Source organism: Gossypium arboreum, chromosome 7 (genome assembly GCF_025698485.1).
Source record: "Gossypium arboreum isolate Shixiya-1 chromosome 7, ASM2569848v2, whole genome shotgun sequence".
Classification (NCBI taxonomy): Eukaryota; Viridiplantae; Streptophyta; class Magnoliopsida; order Malvales; family Malvaceae; genus Gossypium; species Gossypium arboreum.
In genome coordinates, this window is record NC_069076.1 from 93,235,977 (window position 1) to 93,248,983 (window position 13,007).

The 13,007-nt window shown below is 38.8% G+C and overlaps 1 long non-coding RNA gene across 1 annotated transcript; it reads left to right on the top strand.

Moving 5' to 3' along the window:
• The first annotated feature begins 6,038 nt into the window (after window positions 1-6,038).
• Window positions 6,039-7,485, top strand: LOC128295322 (uncharacterized). The gene is made up of 2 exons (XR_008285683.1): window positions 6,039-6,084; window positions 7,292-7,485. It is a non-coding gene; the product is annotated as an uncharacterized LOC128295322 (long non-coding RNA).
• Window positions 7,486-13,007: the final 5,522 nt, after the last annotated feature.

The following is a 13,007-nucleotide window of genomic DNA, read 5'->3' on the forward strand; positions in this document are numbered from 1 at the left end:
TACGTATTGACCCAAAGGGTTTGACACTCGAATTACGAACTCGAGAGACTCAACAGTGAGAGTCTTCTTTGGATGCTAAGGTTTCACATACATATGAATGAGTAGAGCGGGTCAATCAATGCAATCACACTAGTATCAAAGAGAGTAAAAGTACCGTGATAACGTCGGGGAGGATGCCTCCTCTCGTGCGCGGATGGCATAGGCTCTAGCGGAGCACGGGTCTCGGATCGGACAGCCGTGTCGAGGCTCCTCTTTGATTACCACCCCTACCTCCGAAATTCTCGGGGCCTACCTCTAGCCGTCGCTCCACTAGGTCTTGCACCTTGCATCTTATTCTTCTCATCTAGCTCGTGCAATCTCTAATGAAGTGGTCCTTCGAATCGCATCCATAACAGCCCTATTAATGACTTACCCCAACATTCACCTAGGTGTCGTCTTTCACACCGGGGCGTTCAGGCTTTTCTTGACGATTATTGCCCACACTAGCAACCAAGTAGCTCGTGAGTCCATCGATGGTCGTGCTCTAATGGAAATCCCCGATCGCCTCGACTTATTTGTGTCCTCTCGAACTTCTTTACACCGAGAACGGAGCTTTACTCGTCGATCTTTTACGATAATCTCTTGCTTCAAATTCAGCCTTCTTCTTCTCCTTTCCAAGTTCTTCCGCCTTGCGTGCTCGTTCGACTAGTGTTACGAACTCCTTTATCTCTAAAATACCCACTAGTAGCTTTAACTCTTCATTCAATCCTTCTTCAAATCTTTTGCACATAGCAACCTCATCACCATACACTCCGGCATACCGATCGAGTCTTACGAACTCATGTTCAGATTCGAGATCTTGTCATACGGCCTTGCTTGAGTTACAAGAATTCCTTACGCTTCTGATCGATGAACCGTTGACTAATGTATTTCTTTCGAAATTCTGATTGAAAGAAATCCCAAGTAACGCGTTCGTTTGGGACTATGGAAATTAAAGTCCTCCACCAATAGTAAGCTGAGTCTCGCAACAAGGATATAGCACACTTAAGACATTCATTGGGTGTGCATGATAGTTTATCAAACACTCGAATGGAGTTATCAAGCCAGAACTCGGCCCTTTCGGCATCATCAGTAACTAGGGCCTTGAACTCCTCGGCCGCTTCCTAATCAAGTCCATAGGTGGTTTACTCAGCCTCACGGGATCGAATCGGAGGCATTGCGGGCTCTTGGGGCGGAGTATTTAAATTCGGGAATGGTTGGACAGCCGGGTTGGTTCGGGCATATTGCGCGACCCACTCATTCATCATGGTGAAGAAGGCTTGTTTCGCCCCTTCATTTTGATTATTCGCGGATGACCGAGGCTCAACAGCGGTGTCCCTTGCGCGGAGCAGCCGCTACACTTTCAACGTCATCCGCCAAGGGTCTCTCTACCGGGTTCCATTGCTAATCAAAACAAAAATTTCAACCGTCAAGTCATCACATTATTAAGCACTAACAATTTGGCATGTATAGCTAGACTCACACGCTATGGTAGTCCTAGAACCGACTAAACCATAGCTCGATACCAATTAAATGTAACACCCCAAACCCGTGACCGTCACCGGATTTGACCACGAGGTGTTACCGGCTTACTTTACTTATTCCTCTCTTGGAAAATTTTTTGTTTTCCTTTTTCATTCCAGCAAAGCTAGTTAACTGCATCACTGCCACCTTAAAAATCATATCTTGAGTTCCAGAACTCGAAAACCAAATCCGTAAATTTTCCCTGAATTTAGACTCATATATCCATCCATGGATTTATTTCTAGAATTTTTGGTATGGCCAATTGGTACAGTTTATTAGTTAAATTCACCCCTATTTCAGGGTTCGACTACACTGACCTTTGCACATTACAACCTGGATATCATCTCGTACAGAGCTCTAATGCTCATGCCGTTTGTTTCTAATGAAACTAAACTCAAAGGGGAATCTATGCATATAAGGCATGACTTCTAATTATTTCTAGATAATTTATGGTAAATTTTCAAAGTCGAAACAGAGGATCCAGAAACTGTTCTAACCCTGTCTCACGAAATCTTGAATATCTCTTAAAATACAGCTCATATGGTCATTTCGTTTCATCCATATGAAAATAGACCCATCAAGCTTCGAGTACATAATTTTCTTAGAAATTAATTCCACTTCTACTATTTTTGGTGATTTTTCGATTTCATATCACTGCTGCTGTTGAATAAGCAGTACTGTTCGTAAAGAAGAAAGATGGGACTATGCGAATGTGTATTGACTATCGGCAGTTGAATAAGCTGACTATCAAGAACAAGTATCCGTTACCAAGAATCGATGATCTGTTCGACCAATTAAAAGGAGCCTCGGTGTTTTCTAAGATCGACCTTCGGTCGGGATATCATCAATTAAGAGTTAAAGAGGGGGATATTTATAAGACGGCGTTCAGGACTCGATACGGACATTACGAGTTTCTGGTAATGCCATTTGGGTTGACTAATGCACCGGCGGCATTCATGGATTTGATGAATCGGGTATTCCAGCCATACTTGGATCGGTTCGTAGTCGTTTTTATTGATGATATCTTGGTGTATTCGGAAACGGAAGAGAAGCATGATGAGCATCTTCGTGTAGTGCTGCAAGTGTTAAGGGAGAAGCAACTTTATGCAAAGTTTAGTAAGTGCGAGTTTTGGCTGAAGGAAGTTACCTTCTTGGGGCATGTTGTGTCTGCTGAAGGGATCAAGGTGGACCCTCGAAAGATTGAAGCCATTTTGGAATGGAAGCCACCGAAGTCGGTAATAGAAATTCGAAGTTTTCTGGGGTTGGCAGGTTATTATCGGAGATTCGTGGAAGGATTTTCTGTGATGGCAGCACCGTTAACGAAACTTATAAGGAAGGGAGCACCTTTTGTTTGGACAGATAAGCAGCAAGAGGCTTTTGAAAAGTTGAAGAAGGTTTTGACGGAAGCGCCAGTTTTGATTCAGCCAGAGTCTGGAAAGGATTTCACGGTGTACAGCGATGCGTTACATGTAGGTTTGGGCTGCGTGTTGATGCAAGAGGGTAAAGTGGTCGCTTATGCTTCACGACAGCTTAAGCCACATGAGGTGAACTACCCTACGCATGACTTGGAATTGGCAGCGGTAATCTTTGCACTTAAGATATGGAGGCATTACCTGTATGGAGAGAAATGCATCATCTATACGGATCACAAGAGTCTTAAGTACTTGCTGACTCAAAAGGAGCTGAATCTTAGGCAGCGAAGGTGGATAGAGTTGTTAAAGGACTATGACTGTTCGATTGAGTACCACCCAGGTAAGGCGAATGTCGTGGCTGATGCGTTAAGTCGAAGGGCTGTGGCGGAATTAAAGGCGATGTTTGCTCGTCTAAGTTTGTATGCCGACGGGAGTTTGTTGGCAGAGTTACAGGTGAGACCGACTTGGGTAGAACAGATTAAGAAGCAACAGCTGGAGGACGAGTAGTTGGTTGCTCGGTTTCGGCAAGTTAAGAAGGGGGAGAATCTTGACTTTGGGTTGAATAGTGAGGGAATTCTTTGTTTTCGAGGGAGAATTTGTATGCCGAAGAACTCCGATTTGAGATTGATGATTTTGAAAGAGGCACATAATGGACCTTGTACTATGCATCCAGGAGGCAGTAAGTTGTATCGAGACTTGCGAGAGCAATATTGGTGGCCTGGGCTTAAGCGAGAAGTGACCGAATTTGTTGGGAGATGTTTGACATGTCAACAAGTGAAGGCCGAGCATCAACTACCTTCTGGATTGTTACAAATGTAGTAAAGATACCACTTTGGAAGTGGGAAAGGGTAACTATGGACTTTGTAAGTGGGTTGCCGTTGACACCTTCTAAGAAGGATTCGGTTTGGGTGATTGTGGATAGACTCACAAAATCTGCTCATTTCATACCGTCCGAACCGATTACTCACTTGAAGTTGGCGGATTGTATGTGGCGGAAATAGTACGGTTGCATGGTGTGCCAAGATCGATAATTTCAGCACCGAGACCCAAGGTTTACATCTCGGTTTTGGCAGAAGTTGCATGAGGCATTGGGAACGCGATTGATTTCAAGACGACTTTTCACCCTCAGTCGGATGGGCAGTCAGAGAGGGTTATTCAGATTTTAGAGGATATGTTGAGGGGTTGTGCTATTGAGTTTAAAGGCAGCTGGGAGGACCATTTGCCCTTAGCGGAGTTCGCGTATAACAACAGTTATCAAGCAAGTATTCAGATGGCTCCATATGAGGCACTATATGGGCGAAGGTGTTGCTCGCCTACTTGTTGGGCAGAATTGGGGGAAAGGCAAATACTTGGACCAGAGTTGGTGGCGAATCTCAAGACAAGATTAAGGTAATCAGGAAGAGGTTAAAAGAGGCGGCGGATCGACAAAAGTCTTATGCCGATCTGAAGCGTAAGGATATTGAATATGCGGTAGGAGACATGGTCTTTTTGAAAGTTTCGCCTTGGAAGAAGATCTTGAGATTTGGTAAGAAGGGTAAGTTGAGCCCACGGTTTATTGGGCCTTACCGAATCATTAAGCGGATAGGGCCGGTGGCTTATCAGCTAGAGTTACCTCCAGAACTGGATCGCATTCACAATGTCTTCCATGTGTCCATGCTAAGGCGATATCGTTCTGACCCAACTCATATCGTGCGATTGCGTAAATTGAGGTACAATGGATTTGACCTTTGAAGAGGAACTGTGCAAATACTTGATCGTAATGTCAAGGTGTTGAGAAGGAGGTCAGTCCCGTTGGTGAAGGTACTTTGGAGGAACCATGGCAAGGAAGAAGCTACTTGGGAGACCGAAGAGGCAATGCGTCGTGAGACCCTCAACTATTTGGACCAAGTAAATTTCGAGGTCAAATTTCTTTCGTGAGGGTAGAGTTGTAACATCCTCGATTTTCGAGTTTTTCGCGATTCTTGATATTTTAAGTAAATTTCTAAAATTTGGTAGGTGATGATGGAATTCATAATTTGGGTATGTAAATAGGCTTATGGAAGGCCCATGAGTTGGCCAAAACCTGGTGGAATTTTTAAATTTTGGACTTAGGAGTTAGGGGTTCTGGCTAGGTTCCCTTATATTAAGTTGTGGGTAAAGTGTATCACAAAAAGATCCTCTAGCAAAGTGGCTAAGTGACGCCACTAGGGAGCTTGAAAGGTGGCGTGTAAGTGTTGGGGGAAGACCTGGGATCGATTCCCTGTGTTGGCAAATAGGAGTATTTATTTTTGTGCAGGAAGGGTAAGTGTTGGAACCCGAGTGGATTACGTAAGAGGAGAGAGTTGGATCAAGTCAAATGCATAAATTAAGGAGGGATAAGGGAGAGATTTTAGGGATGTGATATGGAGATAGAGTTGGCGAATAAGGGAGTTTGGAGAGGGGATTTTCGGCAGAGGGGTATTAGGTTAGTAATTTCGGCATTAAGGTCTTAGTTATGCCGATTTTGTTCTTTGGTGTGTAGCTTTTTCTCTCTTTCTTTTCCAGCCGAATCTACCTCCCTTCTACTCAATTTTCTTCCTTTTTCTTTCTTTCAAATCAGCCCACTATTTCCTTTCATTCACCATTGTTTTCCTTTATCTCTATTTTTGCCAAGTGCCGCAAAAAGCGAATCGATGAAGATAGGGGTGCCGATTCTTTGTGACCAGCAACCTTTTCTTCCTTCTCAATAGTTGGCGTTCGATTCCCTTACCTTTTAGGCATCCGGATTCAAGAGGAGAAAGACGTGGTAAGTGTTCAAACTCTAAACAATTCCTAGTGTAGCTTTGGTCAAAAGTCAAACTCCAAGTTTAGGGAGATGGCGAATATGGGCATAGACTCTATGGGGTCTTCTTTTAATATTTTGGTTTATTTATTGAAGGAGCAGCAAGGTGTAGTGTCGATTTGGAGTAGCTTGGATCACGGAGTAGCTAAGCCTAGTCATCAATCGCGACAAAGGTAAGGTGCCTAAGGCCATTATGGATGGTGGCCGAATGTGTAAGTGTTAATATTGGAAAGTTCTTAATTTGGTTCAATTATTACGAGCTAATCTATTTAACAATTGATTATAGGAGAAATCGCATAGGAGATCTCGTCAAGGAATATCGCAAATCAGGTGTGTAACGAACCCTTTTATAGCTTAAAGCGATAAAATGCCGAAAAGCGAAATCTTGAAAAGCCTAATTACGGCATTTCGAGGACTTGTGAGCAATGAACGCTCACTAGTTAGTTAGAATCGATGAGACGGTGATCGAGAACGATGGAAACGGTAAGAATGTGATTTTTGGCGTTCTTGGTAAGTTGGGCCTCGAGGGGCCGAAGTGGGGCCCATTGGGCTTTCGGGCCCATTTGGGTAAAATTGGTAGAAAACGAAATCATTATATGGCATGATAAGACTGTTAAAACCGTTATGGAATATAGGCGAAATGGGCCTAGATGACGAAATTGGCTAAGTAGGGCCCATTAGGGGTTTTAGGCCCAATAACTCGATTTCGCTAAAAATGGGCCAGAATCACTGTTTGCACCCATGGATTGTTAGTAATCATTAATGAACATGGGAACCCTAATTTTTGGTAAAATTATGAGATTACCCTTATACCATGAAAATGACCGTTTTGCCCCTAGGTAAAAATGACCATTATACCCCTAGAGTTTATGTATGATTTTAATACATGGGATTTTGATAAATATGGTATGTATGATATGCACATGAAATGTATGATATGCACATGAGGTAATCATAAATGCATTGGGTTGGGTTTTTATATGGATGGAGGAAGTGAAAAAGGGCTTATGCCCCAGTTATCAAAAGGGCTTATGCCCTAGTTATAAAAGGGCTTATGCCCCAATTATTGAAAGGGCTTTTGCCCCAGTTATTAAAAGAGGCTAGGCCTCCAGTTATATGATAAAGCAGCTATGCTGCCAGTGGAGAGTTTGGCGGGGTGGGTTAAGTTAATCCCCACATGGTGTGTTGGTTGGTACGGGTGGAGAGTAGCGGATGGTGGGTTGAGTAGTCTCCCCAAATGGGTTGCATTCTTTCATTGAAATTATATGTGACATTGAAATGGGCCTAAGGGCCATACCGTTTCTGATAAAGGCTTCGCCCAAGAATATGAAATATGAAAAGGCTTGCCCAAGAATATGAAATATGAAAAGGCTTGCCCAAGATATGAAATATGAAATATGAAAAGGGCTACGGCCCAGTGCATGATTGAGATTGGATTTGGGCTTAGACCCAACAGGCCGTTATTATTTTGGGCTCTGAAAGGGGCTTGTTCCACACTGAGTTTCCAAACTCACCCCCCCTTTCCTTAACCTTGCAGGTGAGCCTTGATGTGGGGACTTGGGCCGGAGAGGATTCAGAGTGGCCACGGTGATCATCTTTGGGCTTTTAAATAAGTGTTGGTTTTCATTTAATTTCCTTTAATTATTATTTATTTTTGGGTTGTAATAAGGCCAATTTTAACTTTCCTTTTATTTCTTTTCAGAATTATTTTAATTTTAATAACTTTAAAAATTGGTTAATAATTATTCAAATGGGCTAGACTTAGGACGTGTTTTCAAAATGATACTTGTTTTCAAAATATCTCAACACCACGATTAATCGATTTACCAAAGACGTCCACTTAAACAAATTTAAACTCGATATAACAAAGTGTGGCTATGGTTGTGGGCATGTCTAGGATTGGATCCAATTAAAGAGCTTGGTACTTAGCGCCTTCATGGCTCACCTCCTCTGTCTCGGATATCTACCGGTGCCCGACTTCCATACACTTTGTTAACTCAATAAAATGTATGGTTTTAAAACACTAAAACGGAACGTGGGTTTTCAACTCCAATGTGGCACGTCAGATTCGGCCATAACGTCTGGGCCGGGTTTGGGGTGTTACACTAAGTGCCTTAATCATTTTGAGATATCAAATCAAATGGTGTGGTCTTGACATGCATAATCAAGCAAGTTCTAGTATAACAGTTCAATACTGATGTACTCATAATAAAAGTGAGCATGAAAGAATTAATAGATACTCTTGAAGGCTCAAGATCTCACAAAAATTATAGCTTTCTGATGTTTAAACTTATGAATTCCAACTCAAAATAATACCTAGACTTAGGGAAACAACCTAAAAGTTTTTAATTCTTCAAAAATCAACTGATCATGCTTAATTTTCTAATGTCTTTAAAGTTTAAATAATCAGTGCATGAATGCCTATCTTTTAATTTAAGATATATCAATAAAAATCATAAATCAATCAAAATTTATCCTAAACATGATATGAGAGCTTTTCAAGAGAACAAGGCAATCATTTAGGGATTTTTCTGATAGTGAAATGAATACCCCCACACTTAAGATGTACATTGCCCTTAATGTAGAAAGATAGATATATAGAAAAGAGTACAAAAATAAGTTAGGGAAAGAAGTGAAACTTCCTAAGTGATGAATGAATTTCCTTGATCTAGAGTTTTGGAGAATAATTGGTGTGAGGGTGGAGGAGGATACTCTGGTGGTAGTGTAGGCTCATTAGTCCATAAGTCCTGCGCCAAAAGAATATTGCTTAAGAATGGTTCATGTACTTCCTTCAGACTCATCTCCTGCAAAGTGGGTTGTATCATATTGTCAGTTTTAGTAGAATGGTTTAGACGATCACCTTCAATTTTTGATGTGTTGCCAGAATTGTGAGCTTGAAGGGTGATTGTTTCATCTCCTACACGAAGTGTGAGCTCACCTGTGCCAACATCAATAATCGTTTTAGCAGTTGCTAAAAAGGGCTTTCCTAAAATCAAAGGAGTGTTGCTATCCTCCTCTATGTCGAGAATAATGAAGTCAACGGGAAATATAAATTTATCGATTTTAACTAGCACATCTTCAATAATACCCCTAGGAAATCTTATAGTTTTATCTGCTAATCGAATGCTCATCCTAGTTTGTTTGGGTTTCCCAAGACCTAATTGTTGGAACATTTTGTATGGCATGATGTTAATACTAGCCTCGAAATCAGCTAATGCATTATTAACATCTAAACTACCAATTAAGCAAGAAATTGTAAAACTCCCTAGATCTTTTAATTTGTTGGGTAGCTTATTCTGTAGAATAGCTGAGCAAACTGCGTTTAGCTCTACATGCGATGCCTCATCCACCTTCCGCTTATTTGCTAAAAGCTCCTTTAAAAATTTCATTGCGTTTGGCATCTGTGATAGAGCTTCAATAAACGGTAAGTTAATGTGTAATTTTTTTAAGAGTTTAAGGAATTTACCAAATTGTTCATCTGAGCGGTCTTTCCTTGTCTCGTTGGGGTATGGCACGTGAGGTTTATATTTGACATTCACTGATTTGTTTTTATCATGACTTACCTCACCTTGACCTCTGCTCACCACAGTTTCTTGCCTCGGTTATGGCTCAGCCTCAACGAATCCTTCTTCATCTTGAATATTAATCGCGTTGAGCTGTTCCCTTGGGTTGGGTTCAGTATTACTTGGCAAGCTACCTTGTGTCTATAGGAGATTAGTTTGGACAGCTGTTGTAACAACCTAGTTTTCAGTGGTGTCGGAACAGTTATTTAAGATCACTAAATCCGACAAATGAGTATGAAATATTATTAATTTAGTGAGCATAAATTAAATGTGAAGTTAGGAAAAATTTTGAAATAGTGAATAGTGTACTAAAAATAAATATTAAAATAATTAGAATCGAAAATGAGGTATCGAGACCTCGAGAATCTTAAATCGAGCCATAAATATTTTTATAAATATTTATGGAGTGTTAATATGTTAGTATTAAAGTTTCGTCAAGAAATTTTAAAGTTCTGATAGTTAATTGAACAAAAAGGACTAAATTGTATCAAATGCAAAATTGTGGGAAATGATTAAATAGCTTAATTGATAAAAGAAAGAGGGTTTAAAAGGAAAATGAACCCAAGATCTATTTGGGCTGGACAGAAAAGGCATGAAATCAGCATGAAAAATAAGGAGAATTAAGGGCAAAATTGGAAAATTACAAAATTTACTTAATAAAGCTAGGACTAAAGTGGAATTATCTAGATTTCTCTTTATTTTTCTGCATTCTCATCAGAAAATCACCATGGAAGAGTTCTATTAAGCTGGTTTTTCATATTTTTACTTCAAGTAAGTTCAATTCTTGATTATTTCTTGAAATATTTGTGTTTTTGTGACTTTTACAACTAGGTCCTATTGTTGAATTCATTAGTTTTTGATTCTATGAAAGAAATTTAAAGTTGCTATGAATATGTGATGGAAGTATATGATGATTTGGCATGGAATTAGAGCTTTAAATTGTTTATATGTTGATTTTATTGTAAGAATTGAATAGAAAGTGAATGTTTGGGACCTAATTGTAAAAGATTTTGAAGTTAGAGTTTTATGTGGAAATTCTGAAATTCAATAGTTATGAAATAACTTATAATGTTTAGGAAAAGTATTAATTGATAAAATTATCTTAATTAAGGGGTTAATTAAGCAAGGACTGAATTGTATGAATTGTGAAATTTGGGGCAAAATGGAAATCAACATTTTGCACTAAAACTGTTTTGGACAGCAGCAGTAGTCTAAGTTTGAAAAATCACCAAAAACTGTAGAAATTTAATTAGAGAATGAATAAAATATGAAATTAAATATTATTGAGTCTAGTTTCTTATAAAAGAAATAAAATAAGCAATGAAATTGTAAATCATGAGATATGATAAATTATGTGAGACAAGGTCAGAATGATTTCGGGTTCCCCTGTTCTGACTTTGTAAAATCATCGAAAATTGGATAAAAATAATTAGGGGATTAAATTTATATGTTAGAATCCTGAATGAGTCTATTTTCAAGGGAAACAAACTGGAACATCATTCGAATCCTGTACGAGGAGATAATTAATTTTTAGTGAAGAACGGTCGGAACTGTCAGATGGCAAAACAGAGGAGACTTCAATGAATAAACTGTATTAATTGGACAAACCAAAAATTATGAAAATTTTATGGTAAGAAGATATGTGAATCTAGTTTCTTGGAAAATTTATGGATCTTAATTTGGAGTTCTGTAGCTCAAGATAAAAATAATTTAGTGACTATGACACAGATGGACAACTTTAATATTCACATAAGTAGATAGTGAAAATTATGGATAATGTTACCTACAAGTGTGTTGTTTATTCTAAGGATGTGGATGGAGAGGAGGAGGAGGAAAATATACAAAAATATATGAATGACTCGTGTATAAATTGATCACATGCCCGATTATAATCGATAAGTGTTGAATTAGAAATGATATAATGTTTTATTTGGAATATTTATTATGAAATTATGATTATCGCTATAATACAAAAATCGAACTTGTGAGTTTATATAACTAAATTTAGTGATCATTTGTTAATATTATTAAATTTCAATATTATTTTATGAATGGTGATTAATATTTATGTATGTTAATTGTTGAAAATAAGTAAATTATGTACAAAAGTTATGAAATTGAACTGAGAATTTCGGAGGAACTGAACGCAGGAAATGAGTACAATCTTTCAGTTAAAAAGATGAATTGACGGTAAATTACCCAAGTAAACTGAGATTCAGCATTTGTTGTGAATTCTCATGTTTGCTTTCCGTTTAGCTCTTACGAGCTTCCGTTAACTCATATGAGTTTCAGTTAACCCTTTTGGGGTTTCAGTTCAGCTCTGATGAGCTTCAGTTAGCCTTTGGGCTTCCGTTTAGCACTTATGTGCTTTAGTTAGCCTTCGGGCTTCTGTTTAGCACTTATGTGCTTTAGCTAGATTTCGGGCTTCAGATCACGATGTACTCAAATCCGTAAGCTGTTCTTTGAATAGACAAGTTGGTAAGTCGTAAATGTAACATGTGGAAAAAGAAATGTATGTAATGTTATCAGTATTATTATTGAGCTCAATTATGTGATTTTATCATTCAGAGATTGTGTTTGACGGGATATGTTAGAAAATTATGAGTATGTGAATCAAAGTGACAGAATTTAAACACCTAATGAGGTTGAGCTGATTCACACGAATTTGTCATTTGAAATTGTGATTGACAGGAAGAAACAGTGAATTGAATGCTTATCAATGGTTACACATAATTATCTAAAAAACAAGAAAAATGACGGTTATTGATATATGGAAATGTGAGACATTAATATATGAATGTGGAATATGTTTGATAAATGTGTTCATTCTTAATTATGGAATTATGTACCTCATGTGTGCTGTTTGCATAAAGATGATATTTCAAATACTTTGGTGAGTAAAGCTTAAATATGAAATAGTATGAAATCGAGACAAGTTGTTATGAAAATATATTTAAATTATCTGTAAATGTTTTGTTCTCCTCGATAATGCCTCGTACTTTATTCCGGCAACGGATATAGGTAGGGGGTGTTACATGGCCTATTTGAGTTTTGAGCCCTTGGATAGACTCTTATTGATTTTTAAGTGCTGTATCGGTGTTCTGGAAACGAGTTTCTGACACCGATATAAATTTAGATAGCATCTTTTCAAGGTTCAGTTTCTTTTCCTGTTGATAGGGCAGTTATTGAAAACCCGGAGGGTTCTGTGGCCTTTGATTCCCTTGACCACCCCAGGAGAAATTTGGGAGGTTCTTCCAACCTGCATTATAAGTATTGCTATAAGGATTATTTTGAAATCGATGATTATTACCCATGTAATTTAATTGTTCGTTCTCCATGCTGTGGCCATAGGATTGATATTCTGAACTGCTTGATCCACCTCCACTGACTTCACAGTGCATTACTGTATGAACCTGCGAAGAACCAAGTAAACCATCAATCTTTTTATTTAGAAGTTCTACCTGGTCTGACAGTATAGTAATCGAATCGACGTTATAAATGCCTGCTGTTTTAGTTGGATTAGTCCTCATGACTTGCCACTGATAGTTATTCAGTGACATCTTTTCAATAAATTCGTAAGCCTCTTTAGGTGCTTTGTTATTGATGGTTCCCCCGGCTGCTGCATCAATCATCTATCCTGTCGAGGGGTTCACCCCATTGTAGAATGTTTGAACTTGCAACCATAGAGGT